This window comes from Schistocerca cancellata, chromosome 7, assembly GCF_023864275.1.
Source record: "Schistocerca cancellata isolate TAMUIC-IGC-003103 chromosome 7, iqSchCanc2.1, whole genome shotgun sequence".
Lineage (NCBI taxonomy): Eukaryota > Metazoa > Arthropoda > Insecta > Orthoptera > Acrididae > Schistocerca > Schistocerca cancellata.
The window spans coordinates 344,617,586-344,639,234 of record NC_064632.1 but is presented as its reverse complement, the minus strand read 5'-3'; the positions used below and the strand labels follow the sequence as shown (position 1 = coordinate 344,639,234).

The 21,649-nt window shown below is 42.8% G+C and overlaps 1 long non-coding RNA gene across 1 annotated transcript; it reads right to left on the bottom strand.

Moving 5' to 3' along the window:
• Positions 1-4,782: 4,782 nt before the first annotated feature.
• LOC126092465 (uncharacterized) lies at positions 4,783-21,115 on the bottom strand. Its single transcript, XR_007521338.1, has 2 exons — positions 20,966-21,115; positions 4,783-6,674 (listed from the first exon to the last, which is right to left on the bottom strand). It is a non-coding gene; the product is annotated as an uncharacterized LOC126092465 (long non-coding RNA).
• Positions 21,116-21,649: the final 534 nt, after the last annotated feature.

Genomic DNA, 21,649 nt, shown 5'->3' with positions numbered 1-21,649 from the left:
CACTGAAAAGGTAATTTGAAATAGGAAGCTGAACATTGTGAATTTCCATGAGACACAATGAATAGTAGTAAGTTGGTATAAGCAACATTTTGATTGTGTTGTACTGCTGGCCTTAGTGGCCTATGTGGTGCCATATTGTCTTTCGGCAAGGTCTAATAACGAAGTCTAAGGAAGAAAAATTATCACAAAATCAGAAAGATTTGCCAAGGATTTTTCGAGCTACAGAAAACGATAGTAAATATTGCAGGATCTCTATCGGCGAGGATTCTGTTTCAAATAGCACCTGAGGACTGATAGGCTTATAAAAATGACACGCTGATGAAGGGCGACCCATAGAGAGAGAAAATGGTTAACCCTCCTCCACTTGAGGCGAGAGTGGATGTTGTAGAAGAAAACACATCGACAGCAAGGCCGAAGGCCTGGAACTAGATGTAAAGTTGCAAAAAACATTAACATTGTCATAGCTGCATTTAATTTGGTAGTTCAATGACGGATACCTTGGCCATACGTATCGTTAAATATCAAACAGTGCAATAATCACGACGTGGAACACAGCGGATAAGGCGCCGCCCGCAATGCGCGCCGCACCTCATTAGATGGTTCCAGCGGCAGTTACTGAGGCTACATCTATGATGACCCCTACATCTCCCGATCCGACCCGATCCAGTCCGATGCAGACCAATTAGGTGACCCAATGTCGTTCCACGCCGTCCATTGTGAGTGCTTTTATTGTATCCGTATTTCCCCCGATCCGATTTAGAATGGTTATCTGCCCTGTGGTCGTTTTTGTGTTGGTTCCTGCTGGAGAAGAGCGTTCTCCTTAATCAGATACATAGAAGAAGGCGTGGGTGCAACAGTTTAATGAATATCTGGAGGAGAGTTTTGTGGAATCTGCAAGCATTTACAAAATTGCCGAGATAAATTCAAGGGCTTTCATCGTATGACTATAGAAAGTTTGACCACATTTTTGAAGGCAAATTATTCTGACTGAGGAGAAATCGTGTATGGGTTTCCCCACAGTTCAGTCTTAGGTCCACTATTGTTCCACACCTGTGCAAACGATCTTCTGTTTAATATACAAGAAGTAGATTTACCACTGTAATCAGCCAAGGCACACATCCAGAAACAGAAGTGATGGTAAGCAACGTTTTTAAAAGTATAACTGCCTGGTTTTCTGCGAATCGTCTCACTCTCTATTTTAAAAAGAAACAACATATTCAGTTCTGCACATCTAGGCTTATTATATCAACACATGGTGAAGAAATAGCAAATAGGAGGAAACTTGAAAATTCTTAGGATTCCGTATTAATGAGAATTGAAAATGGAAAAGGCACATTTTCGAGATCCTAAAACAATTTAGTTCAGCCACGTTTGTATTTAGAATCATCGCATATCTTTGGGAGACACAAATCAGGAAGTTGACATATTTTGCGTATTTTCATTCAGCAACATCATACAGAACAACATTCATTGGTCGAAAACGTGCTGTAAGAATAATATGTAGTGCTCACCCACGATCATCTTGTAGACATCTGTTTAAGGAGTGGGGCATTCTGACTACTGCTTCACAATACGTTTACTCCCTCATGAAGTTTGCTGTAAATAAACCACTGTAGTTCAAAAGGAGCAATGATGTATATAATTACAATACCAGAAGTAAAACGGCATTCATTACTACATTTCTGAAGGCTGTCTGTAGCACAAAAATGGTACACAATGCTGTAGTTCAAATCTTTGTTAACTAACCCAGTGGTATAAAATGTCTTTCAAACAGCAAAGCAAAAATTGAAAACAAACTGAAAAAGTTTCTCCTTGATATCGTTTTCTATTTCGTAGAATAATTTTTGTTATTGTAATGTATAAAAGGTGTTGGATAGCAATTGATAACTCACATCTGTATATATATATATATATATATATATATATATATATATATATATATATATATATATATATATATATATATTCAGCATGTAGCCATACTTGCAAATTAATTTGCAATTTGAATGTAAAATTACTTGTTCCACATCATAATGATTTATCATGCAAATAATCCATGAAATATTACACTAACTAACTAATTAACAAATAATATGACTGATTAGGGCAGGTTTAAGACTCAAGCAACACAAGTGGCTGCTTGAGGCGCCAAACGGAAAGGTGCGCCAAAGGAGTCCAAGTGCAAAAGTTTTATATAGAGGGAAAAACAATTAGACGCGAAAGCTGACATGGGTGAAAGTATACGACAATACTCGCAGAAACAAAAAAGGTTCGAGTAAACGAACCGTTTTGCAAGTTCATTGAGAATGTGTTGCTACAAGCTGCTACTGTGAAATAATGTTCTAATAGTACAAACGTATTAGAAATTTAACTTTTCGCTCTAATTGGCTGCAAGTTTCGCTCTAGTGCTAACTTAACAATAAATACAATACTACTTCAGCGTGTTACTTGACACAATTTACTGTTAAAAAAAGGAATTCCACATGTCGTACTCACATTTGGAAGCAATACTGGACTCGTCTCTATTGTGAGCTGAAAAATCTTTAAAACATACCCAGATCGAATCATAACTCTTAACAGCATTCTACAATTCGCAGTTCCAGTTCCACAGCTATATCAGTGGGAGTTCTGTACACTTCACTTTTGAGAAAACCCATACAGAAAAATCCAAAAGATTGAGGTCAGATGACCTTGGAAGCCAAAGGACAAGCTTTGTTTGACATATCCGTCTCGGACTGTGGTTGCATGTTAGATGCCATCTTATAACAGCAACAAAATATGCCTGTGCCCCATCACGCATGTACCACATTCTCTAATGTTGCACAGGGCAAGGCGGGCAAATAGATGAATTTTGAGACCAGTTAGACAGCTACTGAATCAGAAAGTTTACGATTCAGATACAATTCTGCTAACTAGGACAACATCTTACACAGAAATTAATGACACTCATAAACACACATTTATAATCTGTTATATAGAGTATAAATACATACATACATATATATGATGTATACTCATATGTCTGGTACCTCCTCGCAAACCAGTGGATCAATTTCAACCAAATGTAGCACAGAAACAGCAGGAGTCACAAGTATTAGCGCTATGGGCTTATAATCTCTGGTTCCAATGGGGGTGGAGATATGAGTAAAAGCTTTTTCTCCAGCGCCTGGGGTATAGGCTGCCCTGCAAGACAAGCGTGTTGTGTGGGAACAATATTGGCCTGCTAAATCAACATGGTTTGCATGTGGCAAGAAATGCTTTTCCAGGCCCCAACATGTATGCTGCTCTACATTACAGGAGTGTTGTGTTGGCCTGATATACTGACTTGCTTTTCTTGGCGTCCTATGTCTCAGGAGCAAATAAATGATTTTCAAGCACCTGGCATGTAGCCATACCTGCATGACAAGCGTGTTGTGTGAGTATTGTCCACCAGCTTTATTGTGATAAGCATAGCTGGAGACCAGTAGAGTTGGACAGAGGAGGGGATGGACAGAGTGAGGGGAGAAGGAAATCGGCAGAGCGAGAGAGAGGAGGAGGAAGAGATGAATGATGCATGTAGAAGGCATAGAAGGGCAGTAGGCAGATGGTAAGAGGAGTAGAAGGGCAGTGGGCATGTGGAAAGGAAGGCAGAGATGGAAAGGAATGGGCAGAAGTATATGGATGGAGGGAGGGGAGGAAGATATGGTCAGTGAGAGGAGATGGAGGAAATAGACAGAGGGGAGGAGGATATGAAGAAACAGAGAGAATGGGGAGACGGAGATAGATAGAGGTGGTAAGATCAGTTAGACAGACGAAGGAAGGACGAGGCACTCACAGAGAGGGGAGGAGAAGATGTGTTCTAGATATGTCAAACCTACACACAGGCAAAATCATTGGGAAAAGGTTAGTTATGTCCTAAATAACTTCTTACAGACCTGTGTTTATTGGAAGGTATTCGTTTCTCTTATCATATACTTTCACAGTGTCAGATGTCACTATTAACTGTGATCCATCTTATATGTATCAGGACAACAATAATTGTTTTTGAAGATATCAGATATTACCATCAGTGAAAATGAATTGTTATTTCTCTTAATATTTAAGAGTGGTATAAGATTTAGAAATTGATTTCTGTTACAGAGGAATGCCTATGCAGCTCTTACTTTAAAAGAAATAACAATTCACTCTACAGTAACTAGGCTATATTTTCACTCTAATATTGGTGTTATTAATAAAGGACTGTTAATAAGCAACTATGTATGAGCTAGAATAGTCTCTGCCATCGTTTTGTGCTGTTGGGCTCTGATATCAGAGAGGAAACAAACATGTCTGGTCGATAAACTCGTCGGTCTGACACTACACGTCATCAGACGTTGTTGGATAAGGTTTCCACTTCCTGTGTAAGCAGTTACATTTTAGTCTGGGTGTCTTTTTCTTCCTTCTGACATCAACGATCTTCGATCGACTTTGGATCGGACTGACAGAAATATGGCTCCAATGTAGATGTGTTCTCTTAAGTCTTGGAAGTTGACGAGCACAGCTCTAAACGTACATTTCAACACAGCGGTACTTAGCAGCCTCTTCTGTGATACAATGAATCCTTTTGCACTATGTGGCAGATACAGCGCCTCCCTTCTTCCTTTTAATTACTGTTTCCATTGTCACTTAGCCTTAAAAGTACCCAGCATGAAACAGTACCAATGAGTTGAGGACCAAGATAGAAGTGATGTTATGGGTAATATTCATACATACATATGTGATATAAATTTTGACCAAAAGAAAATATTACACTAACATCAGATATTAAAACAAAATTACTCTTATTCATTAGTAACAGAGTTACATTATTCTGCAACTGTTGATTTGGATCACACTCAGTCACGACTAAAATAAACACTTACTTTCACAATAAATTCAGAGTGTTTCACTCGTTTTGTCCACTTGCACACAGGGTATTTAAAAAGATGGAACATATTCCAACATAATGTAGTATTGATCGAAACTAGAAGAAAATTTCCATAATGATAGGTCAAGAAACCAATACCTGTTGGGATATGGACCAGTCTGTCGTCTCACTCCCAACTGTCTGACACATCCTTCAGCATTTACTTGCAGCGAATCATGCACTTTTTCAAATACTCATGGCTTCGTTTGGACTGCGTCATATTCATTGATCACATGCTCCTGAATCACACACGCGTTGTTGAAGGGTTGAGCGTACTACAATGCCTTTAAATGTGCCTGTAGTCAGAAATCCAGTCCAGTGGATGGAGAGGCCTTGGCATAGAACCTCTTTGACCATTCAGTGACCCATGAAAAATTGGTGTGACCTAATGTCGCAAACTGTAGTAAATAGGGAGATGCCCCATCGTTTACAAGTGATGGCATTGTAATTTACTACAATACGCACATGTGGTAAGTGCCAATCCTCGTCACTCACAGAGGTGAGGCCATCAGAATCACTTCAATATCAATCTATGGAAAGGAATTGTTGATGACAGATTCATAGGGCCACACGTGTTATCGAAGAGATCAACAGGTGCACCACCGATATTACCTGCGCTATTGGAGAGTAGAAAGACGAAAATTGTGGATTATGGACGATGGGGCGCCACTCCATTTTGTACAGATCGTTTGACAGTACATCACAGCAACGTTTGATGGGCAGCAGGCTGGTCAAAGAGGTCCGATAGAGTGGCCTCCCTCTTCACTAGATCTGAGTCCGCTGGATTTCTGGCTATGGAGACATTTAAAGACACTTGTGTATGCACAATCGATCAGCAGTGTGTATACATTATAGGAGCCTGTGATGCAATCTGAATGGAGCTAGGTGTTTTTGAAATAGTACATGATTCAATGTGATTGACTGCTGAAGGATGTGTCAGGACACATGGTTGCCAGATGGCTACAGCATCTACTTCTATGTAACGGACAGGTGGGAGTGGGAGATGTCCTGGCCCATATCGCAACAGGTGTTGGTTTCTGGGCATATGATTATGGAAACTTTTCTTTTTAGTTCTGATTATAGCACTTCCTGTAATAATATGTGACACTTTTCTTTTCAAGCACTTTGTACATGGTAACTTTCTCTTTCTTCAGACAATCTCTATAAGCTATAGGCAAGGTTAGGAACATGTATCATACTTTTATGACTGAATAAGAAGCCAAGAATCAGCTTTGTGTGGTGCTGTAGACCATTCACGAATAATACAGCATGAGCTAGTTAACATGGTGAGATACGTTGTGACAACTTTTCAAGTCCAGGTGCAGCAGCAGACGAAAGCGTTAATGAGTCTCACCACAATGAACTGGAACAACGACATCTAATCACTTGCTGCGGCTAGGGAGAGTACCGAGAGGCAATCTGCATGCAGTTAGAAGTGCGTCACGATCTAGATATCCACCACAGTCCAACTGCAAAACAAGCTGCCATCACTTCTCGTGATTGGGCAGTATCTCGGCATCCATAAGCAGGAGGTGGTGTAAGGTGCCGACACGGAGCTGCAGTACAGCAAATAGTAGTCACGTGTCGTGCCTGGGCAGGATGGTGACGCGAAGCCCGTGGGCAGCAGTGAGTGTGTGGTGGTGGGGGCTGAGCGCTACCGGCAGCACTGACTGTGGGCATGGCCGCAGCTCGAACCGACGCACCACACCCGCCACCGCAACTTTCACCAGCGACAGCGCGAACCGCATCCCTGCAACACACATACAGGTACACTGCCTTATTTGGAGAACACAGGAAGTTACCTTAGGCTATTAGAGCAATTTAAATGGGAACGTCACATCCTCTACACGCAGAAGAAATACCAGGTGATCAAAAAGTCAGCATAAATTTTAAAACTGAATAAATCACCGAATAATGTAGATAGAGAGGTAATAATTGACACACGTGCTTGGAATGACATGGGGTTTTATTAGAACCGAAAAAAAAATACAAAAGTTCAAAAAATGTCCGACAGATGGCGCTTCATCTGATCAGAATAGCAATAATTGGCATAAAAAAGTAAGACAAAGCAAAGATGATGTTCTTTACAGAAAATTCTCAATATGTCCACCATCATTCCTCAACAATAGCTGTAGTTGAGGAATAATGTTGTGAACAGCAGTGTAAAGCATGTCCGGAGTTATGGTGAGGCATTGGCGTCGGATGTTGTCTTTCAGCATCCCTAGAGCTGTTGGTCGATCACGATACACTTGCGACTCCAGGTAACCCCAAAGCCAATAATCGCACGGACTGAGGTCTGGGGACCTGGGAGGCCGAGAATGACGAAAGTGGCGGCTGAGCACGCGATCATCACCAAACGACGCGCGCAAGAGATCTTTCACGCATCTAGCAATATGGGGTGGAGCGCCATCCTGCATAAACATCGTACGTTCCAGCATGTGTTTATCAGCCAGGCTGCGATTCTGTAACATATCGGCGTACCTCTCACCCGTCACGGTAGCAGTTACAAAACCAGAATCAAGCATTTCCTCGAAGAAAAAAGGCCCGATAACGGTAAATGTGGTAAATCCAACCCATACCGTGACTTTCTCGTCGTGCAATGGTGTTTCCACGACAGTTCTAGGATTTTCGGTAGCCCAAATTCTGCAGTTGTGGGCGTTGACAGACCCTCGGAGCGTGAAATTAGCTTCGTCGGTCCACAACACATTACTCAACCAACCGTCATCTTCCGCCATCTTTTGTAACGCCCACACCGCAAATCCCCTCTGCTTGACTAAATCGCCAGGTAACAGTTCATGACGCCAATGGATTTTGTATGGATAGCATTGGAGGGTATGCCTAAGTGCCAACCAAACAGTAGTGTATGGAATGCCGGTGCGACGTGCGACTGCACGTGCGCTGACTTCCCCGTGCATAGACGAACCCGCTACAGTGTCCATTTCTTCCTGAACTGTCTCAGCAGCATGACGCCTTGTGCTCGGTCGGCCACTACGGGGTCTGTCGTCTAAACAACCCGTGGCTTCGAACTTCGAAATCATTCTCGCCATAGCTGCATTTGTCAACGGACCTTTACCCGTTCGAATCCTCTTCCTATGGCGATAGGATCGTAACGCTGAACTAGCACACTCCCCATTCTGATAATACAGCTTCACTAAAAACGCCTTTTCAGGTAACGTCAACATGCTGCGACTGCTGGTGCATTTGATTCTCTCTCTCTCATTACAGCTCCTTTTATACACGATTGTCATGCGCAGTCCCTGACGTTTTGCTGTCCAGCACTCGGACATTTTGTGAACTTTGTTTTTTTCGGTTCTAATAAAACCCCATGTCATTCCAAGCATGCGTGTCAATTGTTACATCTCTATCTACATTATTCCGTGGTTTATTAAGTTTTCAAATTTATACTGACTTTTTGATAACTCGGTACAATAGCTGTTCCTTGGGTGCCTAATGTATCCACTACTGTCCTTGCTCTATGTTAATGATCCATTGTTTTGCCTGAAACAGAGACAAAAATAGTCCTTCTTTTCCACATAATACAACTGGTCTCTATAAACGAGTTTGTTGTGAGGAAAACGTGTAACAGAAGACTTGTACTGCCAGAACTATAACGTTTTTTATTTGGTTAGTGTAACAACAACAGATGGCAAACGGAACATAAACACTTCTTGGGCGTACAATATCTATAAAAACTTGTCCTGGAAAATTAGATGTGTTTAAAACGGGGTAGTGATGCGTAAAACATGACTTCAAGCTAGTGTAGGTCAGCCTTCCTACTTAATACCGTCCCCCGCCTCCAAGTTCGTGAACGCCACGAACCTGATCAACCCAGTAGAAGGTTGGGAACCCAACTCCAGTGGGAAACAGGATCAGAGAAGAACAGGGCTTCGGCTATGAACTGACAGCCCGTACCCAGGAAGTGGTCTTATTATGAAAGCTCAAGAAAAAGCAGCTGGACCGACCCTAAGGCAAAGACATGGCACAGCAACAAGGGACATAACAATTTGGTCATGGGATTTACAGACATTACATAGAATTTGAGCCCTTGGAAGTCTGATTGGTATAGTTAAACCATACAAGCTGGATACCATGGCCTCGCAAGAGGTAAGATGGAATAGACAGGGTAACTTCCAAAAACAACAGTGTACTATGTACTGCAGCGGGCACAATAGAGAACACATATTTTGAGCGAGATCTATAGTCAATCAAAGCACTGAACAACTAGTAATAGGATTGAAAGCATTGTCCAATTATAGTATATATGTGAAGAAAGGGAGAACTCTTTAACTGTAGTCTCCTAAATGCGCGTGCCCATACTGGAGAGAAGACAGCAGAAGAGGAACTAGAGCAAGCTTAATGACAGTATCCAAAAAATGATATAAAAATGATAATATAAGATATTAATGATGAGCAGGGGCAGGGGCAGGTCTTCTCCTCTACCACTGGTAAATAAAGCCTCCATAAAGAGATTGATAACAATGGACTCTACCCGATAAATTTTGCTGCTTCACTTAACGTGACATCTTCTACGACGTGTTTCCCACATACGAATATAAATGTAATGACCTACGTGTCACCAACAATAATACTAGGAACCAAATTCATCGTATATTAGTGGGTGTCAGGAATGGCTCTGATGTACTAGATTGCCATAGTTTCAGAGGTTCTAATATGAATTCTGATCATTACCTCCTCACAGAAAAATTACAGGGAAGATTTCGAACGCACATAAAGTTAAAGGAGAAAGACAAAATAAGTTTAACATCTTAGAACTTAAAGACCCATGGAAGGCTGAACACCTAGCTATTAATTTGGAAAATAGATTCACGGGAATCATACAGAACTATTCTCATAATGTAAATGAGCAACGGAATAAAATCAGAAATGAAATACAGGCTGTTGCAGAGGAATTGATTGGTATGGAACAAGAGACCATAATAAATGAATGGTATGGTGAATAAGAGTGTGAGGAGGCAAAAGAACGTAGAATGAAGCATATAAAAAGATGCAGGCTAGAAGAACAAGAATTATGGTGAATGACTATAGAGAAAAAGGCGCGCAGAAAAGCGGATTCTGAAAGCAAAGAAGAAAAGCTTTTTCGGAAGACAGTTGCAGGACACTGAATCACTGAATAACGCTAATGAAAGCAGGAAATTCTACAGGCTGGCCAATAATCTTAGAAAGGAATTTCAACTAAAACAGTATAATGTAGAGGAAAGGATGGTAAACTAATAGCATCACAGGAAGAAATACTTCAAGAGTTATTATACACAGAAAATGCTGAAGCAAGGAAACTAACTGAAAACCAAAAAGTGGCAGAAGAGGAAAATGGGATGCCCTCGATGCAAGAGATTCGGTTAGCTGTAAAGAAACTAGACAACAATATGTCACCTGGCAATGACAACCTGCCAGCTGAGCTTATTAAGTGTGGTGGAGAACATCTAGTTCGATCCATGTGCGCCCTCGGCTCGATTATATGGAAGCAAAAAGTCATCCCACATGATTGGAATACTGGATTAAATTTTTGCTAACATAAGAAAGGGGCATCCTGAAACGCACAATCTATAGGAGAGTTACATTATTGAACACGGAATGTAAAATATTCTTTCCCTGCTTTGAACCCGTGTAAAAACTTTTGCAGAAAACGCAGCTGGGAGATATTGCCTTAGATCTGGCAAATCAACTATTGGCCAAATATTCACCCTGAGGGAGATATCAGAAAAAACAAAGGAATACAATATAAAAAACATCATACATTTGTTGATTTTAAAGCAGCGTGTGACACCACAAAAAGGTATAATGTTATTTAAGCCGTAAACGAGTTGGCCATACCACAACATCCAATACGCTTTGTAAGCATTGCTATGAAGAAAGTAGTACGTAAAGTACGGATACAAGGAAACTTAACATCAGGTTTTGAAACTGACTGTGGTCTGAGGCAAGGGGATGCACTCTCATGTATGCCTTTTATCGTAGCAATAGCCGAGATAATAAAGACAGCTCAAATCAACATAACGGGCACAATATACGATAGGATGGTGCACTTTCTGGCCTATGCAGATGATGTCAATATTGTTGCAAGACCAGTACTAGCTGCCAAAGAAACACATAGGGCTCTGGTGACAACAGCAATAGATATAGGACTGGAAGTTGAACATCAATAAAACCAAATACATGCGAATAATAGGACCAGAACTAAATACAGTGTCACAAATTGACCAGGCATAAATACAATCTGTTAGTGAATTTGTCTCTGTGGAAACTGTGGTAACATCACAGAATGTTGTTAGTATGTAAATAAAGTGTTCATCCACCTAGTTATTAAATGCTGTTATGGGCTGGCCCCACAACTTAAGTACAGAAATCTGCCCAGAAAAACAAATTGTCAGCTGCATAAAACCTTAATACGTCCAGTGTTAACATATGGGTCAAAAACACGGACACTGACACAACAGTATGAAGAGCTAACAGAATGTTTTGAACGAAAGGTGTCACGCAAAGTATATGGAGAGACTAATAAAGATGGAGCATGCAGTAGAAGATATAATGTCGAACTGTACAGATTATATAAAGAGCTTGAAATAACGAAGTTTATTAAAATAAACCGCCTGAAGTGGGTCTATCACGTTTTTCGCATGGAACATGAGAACCCAATAAAAATAGCACAGCTGCAAAACCCAGTCGCACGAGAAAGCAGGGAAGACCAAGACTTCCATACTTGGATGACATACAAGAAGATTTAGAAATTATTTATGTCAGAGGGTGATACCCAAGACACTGGACAGGGACGAATAGAATGATGTACTAGAGCCGGCCAAGACCCATCAAGGGTTGTAAAGCCCGGAAGAAGAAAGTAAACAATACAAGAGATCTGCTAAACGTTTGTATTCAACTGAAGAGAAATTCCAACTTTGCAAGACGGCATTTCTTTCTTTTTTTAGATCTGTTATTGTCCAGACATGTTCCAACACTTTACGTGCTCTCTTCATAGGAATTTATTTACGTTTATTTTCTTTCTGAAAAATTTTTATAACATGTAAATCTCTTGCGTAGGTTATATGAGCTTTTCGACTAACAGCTACTTACAAAGACGTGATAATTAGGCGACCAGTATTTTTCGTTAGTTTATATTTAAAGTTAATGAAACATATCACGGAATTGAGACATAATATGTTGTACACTTACACTATGCTGAAAGATTTACGTCTATGATACTAACTCGAAAACAGTATGGTTATATATTTGATCTCACACTTTATATGACCTTATTAGTTGTGTGTGCTGGTAGTTTTCTCTCTACCATTCATTCTACAGCTTGTCGTCTGAAAACGACGAAGCGTTTTCTACATTGTTTTCTGTTTATCGTCCATTTCCGACTGAGAATCGCTGTAAGTCACGTTACTTAGCGTGTTACTTGAGGTTGTCATTATTTCATTGTTTATGAGGAGTTGCAACAGTTTTTTTTACTGTTGTTTTTTTCTGTTACACAGGGATTTCATATAATTTATCAGCAAAGAAGAAAGTTTCTACCGCCTTTTCACGTCGTGTTATAGCTATGTGATGATCATTTGTTTCGTTTACTGTTAGCGTGAAAAAGGATGTTTGTTTCGACATTATTGTTTACCAAGTGTTGACCTTCCGTATGTATCTTCATGATGAGTATTTTGTGCACACTAACATCTTCCAAGATGACAACACCCTTGTTTATAGGGCTGCAAGCACACATTCCTGATTCGACGAACACTCGTGGCTGAGCACCAACGTCGGTCACAAGGCAAGACATGAAAGGTCCTGTGATCACGGTTAAAAGTAAAACATGTTTAAAATGTCTCTGCAGTGCACTAACATTAATTGCAAGTCAACTAACTGTCGTCAGCCAACCGTACATTTGACCACAGTTAACGCTGCATACTGCAATGGAAGACGCCCTAGAGAAGCAAAGATGTTAGAAATTTGAATTTGTATGCTGCCACTTACGTACATAAGTTTTCTAGACAACTGCAAGTGAAAGTGACGTCATTGTCACATGTTCTCTCTTTCATCAACAAGCAGAAGTGTTCTGATACCTTGTTATTAGTCCCGTTCGTGAAATGGGTAATAAATGACGAATACCAAATTTTTCGAAGTAGAAGATGAGTATACGCCTCGAGTTGGTCAGTGCGAATGCATCAGTTCTTGAAAACAAATAAAACTGATAGATGCAGTATAGCACAAGAAATATACAGTGTCTCGTTTTGGTCATTAGGTTCTTCGTTTTTTACCTTTCGGTTCGAATTACTACATAATTAAATATAAAAGTCATCAAATATACGCTAATTAACACATTTCATTGTAATTTTTATGCAAAAATGGACGTCTCCTTATTTCTAACTACATATTGCATACAAAAATTCCGTTTCCAGTTCAAACAAAAATGGGTAATTAGCGATCTTTTACAAAATTTTATTAATCAAGATTGTATAATTAATAAATTAAAAATTAAATTTTTCTATCCTTTTTTATTTTAGGCTTCAGGTAAATGCTTTGTTCAAAAACTTGAAACCAACTGGAATCAGATCCCCCCCCCCCTCCTCATGCAGCAAGCACACCACCACAGATTCACACAGCTTACCAGCTTACTGAAAATATCGGCTACCTTATTTTAGCATCTTAAACATGGTTGGAAAACTTAGCAGCTGATTTTCTAGGGTATTTTTGGGTATTGCATCGAACTGGTTTGGGAGAGATATACTCGTATTTGAGTTTTGAGCTTTATGTACCATAAATTTAAAAAAATACGAAACTCTGATTGACATGTGGTTCCTCTATTAGAGAAAATAGTCAATGTGGGCATCTGTGGAGGCACAATTTAATTCTACTCCAGGAAGGTTGATTCGTAAATTAATAAACTTTTTGGGTACATCTTATGGACAGGGTACAGTACGCAATGCCTTGAGTCTGTCTCAATGCACTGTTACGTGTTGCCATCTTAATACCATACGCCTATAAAAACATGCTCATCTCGCGAAAATTGGGTATGAGTCAGGGTCAAATTTAACCATCGTCAACTCCCTCGTTTAACTTTCCTTGAAGTCGATACACCGGAGGTTTGCACTGAACTAGGTTAAATGCCAACTTAAACACGGTTAATTTTTAATTGAGGTTAGTGCACTCAGCTGTCAGGCTTGGCTGGTTCATTAAATTACCTGGCACTATTTGCAGCAGCAGGTGAAATGTAGCAATGAAAAATCTCGAAACGTGGTAGCTCTATAGCTTTTATCGTTCTTTTTCGATATTTATTTGATTTTAGCCTTTCAGCTGAAGAAACTTATGAACTCTCTTTTCTTCATCGAATTTACGTCTTTATGAAGGCTAGAAGACATCAGGGAATAATTTCCATGGTACTAGCAGAAGCTTAATATCTCCCAAATTTTACTGGCAATTTTCCTCGGGAAAGCCTACAAAAAATTTACTGAAACAATAGCTAATAAATTTATCCACACAAGTCAGACAATAGAAAGCTAGTAAATCAATCGGTGATCACCGCAGGCCAGGTATAAGAAGTTGTACCTCATTGTGGAGGCTTAGAATCTTGCATAGACAGTGTGCTGCATGTCTTACAGAAGATTAATAAAATAAAGAGCGAAAGCATTCCAGCTACCTCGTGGATCTGGCTTTTATTATTAGCTCCACAATATTCCAATGTATTATTATGTCATTTCACACAAAAACTCTATACATCTTCTAAGTAATTCCGCATTCACTGTTCGAAATAATACACTCCTGGAAATGGAAAAAAGAACACATTGACACCGGTGTGTCAGAACCACCATAATTGCTCCGGACACTGCGAGAGGGCTGTACAAGCAATGATCACACGCACGGCACAGCGGACACACCAGGAACCGCGGTGTTGGCCGTCGAATGGCGCGAGCTGCGCAGCATTTGTGCACCGCCGCCGTCAGTGTCAGCCAGTTTGCCGTGGCATACGGAGCTCCATCGCAGTCTTTAACACTGGTAGCATGCCGCGACAGCGTGGACGTGAACCGTATGTGCAGTTGACGGACTTTGAGCGAGGGCGTATAGTGGGCATGCGGGAGGCCGGGTGGACGTACCGCCGAATTGCTCAACACGTGGGGCGTGAGGTCTCCACAGTACATCGATGTTGTCGCCAGTGGTCGGCGGAAGGTGCACGTGCCCGTCGACCTGGGACCGGACCGCAGCGACGCACGGATGCACGCCAAGACCGTAGGATCCTACGCAGTGCCGTAGGGGACCGTACCGCCACTTCCCAGCAAATTAGGGACACTGTTGCTCCTGGGGTATCGGCGAGGACCATTCGCAACCGTCTCCATGAAGCTGGGCTACGGTCCCGCACACCGTTAGGCCGTCTTCCGCACACGCCCCAACATCGTGCAGCCCGCCTCCAGTGGTGTCGCGACAGGCGTGAATGGAGGGTGGAATGGAGACGTGTCGTCTTCAGCGATGAGAGTCGCTTCTGCCTTGGTGCCAATGATGGTCGTATGCGTGTTTGGCGCCGTGCAGGTGAGCGCCACAATCAGGACTGCATACGACCGAGGCACACAGGGCCAACACCCGGCATCATGGTGTGGGGAGCGATCTCCTACACTGGCCGTACACCACTGGTGATCGTCGAGGGGACACTGAATAGTGCACGGTACATCCAAACCGTCATCGAACCCATCGTTCTACCATTCCTAGACCGGCAAGGGAACTTGCTGTTCCAACAGGACAATGCACGTCCGCATGTATCCCGTGCCACCCAACGTGCTCTAGAAGGTGTAAGTCAACTACCCTGGCCAGCAAGATCTCCGGATCTGTCCCCCGTTGAGCATGTTTGGGACTGGATGAAGCGTCGTCTCACTCGGTCTGCACGTCCAGCACGAACGCTGGTCCAACTGAGGCGCCAGGTGGAAATGGCATGGCAAGCCGTTCCACAGGACTACATCCAGCATCTCTACGATCGTCTCCATGGGAGAATAGCAGCCTGCATTGCTGCGAAAGGTGGATATACACTGTACTAGTGCCGACATTGTGCATGCTCTGTTGCCTGTGTCTATGTGCCTGTGGTTCTGTCAGTGTGATCATGTGATGTATCTGACCCCAGGAATGTGTCAATAAAGTTTCCCCTTCCTGGGACAATGAATTCACGGTGTTCTTATTTCAATTTCCAGGAGTGTAGCTGCTAGAATTATTCTTCCATATACAGTCCTTTTATGATAACATAAACAGTCTCTTTTTCTACACCAAGCAATAAAAGCTAGTGCATGGAGTGCATAACACAATTGCATCACATTCACTTAGTGTCTTTGGTTTGTACAGTACAATACTTCGAGTGCCATGAACTGTAGACGTTTTCGTTTCTCATACTTAACTCCAATATTCCATTAATTCAAAAGTGTGAAGAATGAGAGGAATTTGTTGCAATTCATATCAAACAAGTCATAAAATAAGAAAAAAATACGGTGCCAGCGTTGTTAACACAATATTACCGTGTTATACGATGAGGTAACACATTTTTTGTCAGGTGTATTTTTTTCGTGTTTTCTATATACAGGGTGTTCCAAAACGAATGGCCTGATTTCAAAACTCCGTATTTATTGATAGAAACATACTACAAACATGGGATGCATTGTAAAATACTCACAAAATCTTTGTTTTAGTTATGCTGTTATACACTGAACCGCCAACGAAACTGGTATAGACAAGTGTATTCAAATACAAAGGTATGTAACCAGGCAGAATACGGCACTGCTGTCGGCCACTCCTATGTAAACCAGCAACTGTCTGGTGCAGTTGTTACATTGATTGCTGCTGCTACAATGGCAGGTTATCAAGATTTAAGGGAGTTTCAACGTGGTGTTATAGTCGGCGCACGAACGATGGAACACAGCATCTCCGAGGTAGCGATGAAGTGGATATTTTCCCGCACGACCATTTCACGAGTGCACCGTGAATATCAGGAATCCAATAATACATTAACTCTCCGACATCAGTGTGGCCGGGAAAAGATCCTGCAATAACGGGACGAAAGACGACTGAAGAGTCATTCAACGTGACAGAAGTGCAACCCTTCCGCAAATTGCTGCAGATTTCAGTGCTGAGCCATCAACAAATGTCAGCTTGGGAACCATTCAACGAAACATCATCGATATCGGCTTTCGGAGCCGAAGGGCAGCTAGTGTACCCTTAATGACTGCACGACACAAAGCTTTACATCTCGTCTGGGGCCGTCAACACCGACATTGGACTGTTGATCACTAGAAACATGTTGCCTGATCGGACGAGTCTCGTTTCGAATTGTATAGAATGGATGGACGTGTACTGGTATGGAGATAACCTCATGAATCCATGGACCCTGCATGTCAGCACGGGACTGTTCAAGCTGGTGTAAGGTCTGTAATGGTGTGGGGCGTGTGCAGTTGGAGTGATATGGGACCCCTGATTGGTCTAGATACGACTCTGATAGGTGACACGGACGTAAGTATCCTGTCTGATCACCTGAATCCGTTCATGTCCATTGTACATTCCGACGAAATTGGGCAATTCCAGCAAGACAATGAGACACCCCACACGTCCAGAAATCCTACAGACTGGCTCCAAAAACACTCCTGTGTGTTTCAACACTTCCGCTGGCCACCACACTCCCCAGACACAAACATTATTGAGCGTATCTGGGATGTCTTGCAACGTGCTATTCAGAAGAGATCTCCCCCGGCCCCTCCCTTGTACTCTTATGGACTTATGGAGAGCCTTGGAGCATTCATGGTGTCAGTTCCCTCCAGCAGTACTTCAGACATTAATCGAGTCCATGCCACGTCCTGTTGTGGCACTTCTGCATGCTCGCCCTACACGATATTAGGCAGGTGTACAAGTTTCTTTGGCCCTTCAGTGTAAATGGTCTATGTGTCCAACAGCTTCAGCACGAACAACGTCTAGACGATAGCTAAATTCGCCATAAATTTTGCACATTGTATTTACTTTTTACAGAAGTTATGGTACCTGCACAAGAAACAATCGCAGGGGATAATTTCTGGCGATCTTGGAGGCCATGAATGCAGGGCAGTGTCTCGGGGTCACATGCACCCTGTCCAGCATTGAGGCAAAGTTTCATTGAGAAGCTGAGGTACGTTGTTGTGCCAGTGTGGTGGAGCTCCACCCTGTTGGAAAATAAAGTCACTGGATTCCTCCTGAGGTAGTGGAAAAGCCCATTCTTTTACCCAAATCCTTTCCACCATGTCATCAGAAGTGTGAGGCCTACCTGGACCTTACTGTTGCACGAACATCCTGTCTCTTCAAATTGTCCATACCAATGACGAATGTTTTTTGGGTGCAGGCGGATCAGTGTCAAAATCCCATGAAAAGCACGCTGTACCGAAATCACTGGCTCACTCTTTGCAAACTGCAGCAGACAAAACGCCTTGTGTTGAACAGACGCCATCTTACTTCTGACTGACTGTAAGTTGAGATGACGCACTGACTGTCATCTAACGGCAAATTCCTGAAACTCTCGATCACGCACGAAACAACACATATTTACTTGCCGGCACGGCTCAGGTTTCGTAATTATTACCGTCCAGTACAAGGTTATTCTTTTTGAACACGCTGTATTGGCTGAATATTATCACAAGCAGTACAAACTGTATGTTATTGTTATTTCTGCGGTTTTTCTTGATATTGTGGAAACTAGTATAATATGCGGAAGAGGCAGCTGAGCCGTGGTAAAAATTGCTGTTTTGAAGAGCGCGCCGCAACGCGTAGTGTGAAGCAGTCGCCCTCGCGTTTCTGGCGGTGACGCCGATGTGACAATCGCATCTTTGGTGTCTCCCTCTGGTGGGAAAGGGGAAAGGTTGCCTTTTCACGTGCATTTAAGGGCCGCTATGAGCTCGCCTGTAGTCAGTTGGTCAGCCGGGTCATTGTTGGGCAGTCAGTGTCTGTCTGTCGTCCGGAGTGCTAGTACGAGGGCTATCCACAAAGTACATTACGTTTTGGAATTAAAAATAAATAAAGTATTGGAATTTTTTTTAATTATATACAGATGAAAGCCACACTTAAATACTACTTTTCTACATAGTTGCCATTTAAATTAAGGCACTTATCGTAGCGATGGACGAGCTTGGAAATTCCTTCGTCGTAAAATTCGGCCGCCTGCGCGTTCAACCACGTGGTTACCTCTTCTTGAAGCTGTGCGTCGTCATCAAAACGCTGCATAGCCAACCACTTCTTCATTGCTGGGAATAAGTGGAAGCCGCTCGGTGCCAGGTCGGGACTGTACGGCGGATGAGGAAACAACTCCCACTTAAAAGATTCGAGAACTTCACGAGTGGCATTTGCCGTGTGGGCCCGGGCGTTGTCGTGAATCATCAAGATCTTTGAACCCAACTTTCCCCTGCGCTTGTTTTGTATTGCTCTTCTGAGGTTGTGCAGAGTTTGGCAATACCTTTGAGAGTTTATTGTAGTACGTCTTTCCAGGAAATCCACAAAAATCACACATTTTCTGTCCCGAAAGACAGTCGCCACGTGGTTGAAGGCGCAAGCGGCCGAATTTTACGACGAAGGAATTTCCAAGCTCGTCCATCGCTACGATAAGTGTCTTAATTTAAATGGCAACTATGTAGAAAAGTAGTATTTAAGTGGGGCTTTCATCTGTATATAATAAAAAAAATTTCCAATACTTTATATAGTTTTAATTCCAAAACGTAATGTACTTTGTGGATAGCCCTCGTATGTGTTAGGCCGCCAGTCTGGTCGAGTTTGTTCAGGCAATGGTCATTGGCGGTTGGATCGATCGTTTGGTCGGTCGCGCACTGGGACACAAGATAACTTGTCCGTCTTGAGCGTCGGCGCATGTGAGGTTGCCACGTCAGTCCAGTGGCCCGCGCCGTATAGCGAGGGGTAGTGGCTTCGCGGCCGACACGGAGATCAAGAGGAGTCAACCCACAACATCAGTCTCGCCGGGGGCGAGGTGCGACGCCGTGAGACGGGAGATCGGCGCGCCTTCCTGCGTCCGTTGAAGCGGCTGGCAGGGGACGGTTCGGGAGAGCGTTTTGGGGGTGCTGCGCCAGGTCTTCGCCAGACATCGCACTTTATTAGAAGTTAAGTGATTCGTGATATGTTGTTTCATTTACTTGTTAAATTCTACTTGTTTTCTTGGTCAGTCTCTCGTCCCCAGCTTGCTCGTCTGTCTCCCGTCCGCATTTCTTAGGCAGTTAGTGTCCGTCTGTCTGTCTGTCGGTCTGCCATACGTTAATAGCTGCCTCTGTCATGTTTGTCGGATGCAGTGTTAATGAATTTATTCCTTGAAGTGTAAAGACCGAATTCCTGAAGTATGTTTTTATCTTACCTATCATCTTGAGAGGCGGTATATGTGTAATGTAGAGCATGTTTGTATATTTTATGTAAGACTGCATTTCATGGGTTTTTATGTAATTGGTCATTTTAGCATATAATTTGTCACCCTTTCACCGTAAGAGTTTTCTTTTAGAAACAAGTTGCACTTTCGGTGGCAAGTAATTTTTTTTTAATGTGAGTGTCTTGTACCATTTCCATTCCTTCTATGGGGTGCATAGTTTATGTGTTTGTGTGAGTTGCTAACATTTTTAGTTTAAAGTAATCTGGTGTGATGCAGATTTGCACCAGTGTACTCTTTCAGAGGTTGCTGTGAGCGGTCGTGACTACGGCCCGTGGTAAAAGGGAGCGCCAAGGTTCTCAGCCCGAAAGCTCATACTGTCAAAAATAAAATTGTTATTTCTGCCTCTGAATAAATTGTAACTTGATATTTAGAGGGTCCTGTCTGATTATAAATTTTAAATCTGTTTTTTTTTTACGTTTTTAGGAATAAAATTTCCATTTGTTGAAAGAAATTTGTTTTCATCAGTCACCCACTGGCAACTACTTCCATGCTCACATAGTGTGATTAAGTGTGTTAATGTTCTTGATGAATCGCTAGTAAGTAAAGTAAATTCTTTAAGAAAAGATTTTGAAGGTAAATTCAGGGTTCAGCAGCCCGCGGGTAGCAGCCGCAGCGGCGATCAGTCTTACCCAGACAGACGCGCGGTCCCTCGCCGAACGGCAGGTAGGCGAACCTGTGTCGGGCGGCGACGGCGGGTTCGGCGAAGCGGCACGGGTCGAAGAGCTCGGGGTCCGGGTAGAGGGCGGGGTCGCGGTGCAGCGCCAGGACGGGCACCACGACGGGGGTGTCCGCCTCCAGGGGCCGGCCGCACAGCGTGGCGCCGGCGGCGCTCAGCCGCGTCAGCGCGGGCACCGGCGGGTGCTTGCGCAGGCTCTCTGCGGCACAAACAGTCTGCTGCTGAACGCCGCAACATACTTTTCTCACATCACCCCATAGCTCAGCAAAATTAGCTCCAAAAAAAGAGGGTTGCCTTCCAAAACTTAGTGGAAATCTAGAAACTGTTCTAATCACTTAGATAGGCCACTACAACTAAACTCTGTCTGAGCGGGTCCAACGGTACCGACCGGCCTCCGTGTCACCCTCGGCCCACTTCACGGGGATATGGAGGGGGCATGTCATCTGTACACCACTCTCCCGGCTGCATGTCATTTTACGAAACCGGAGCCGCCACTTCTCCATCAAGTAGCTCCTCAGTTTGCCTCACAAGGGCTGAGTGCACCCCACTTGCCAACAGCGCTCAGCAGATCGTATGGTCACCCAGCCAAGTGCTAGCCCAGCCCCACGCCGCTTAACTTTGGTGATATGACAGGAAC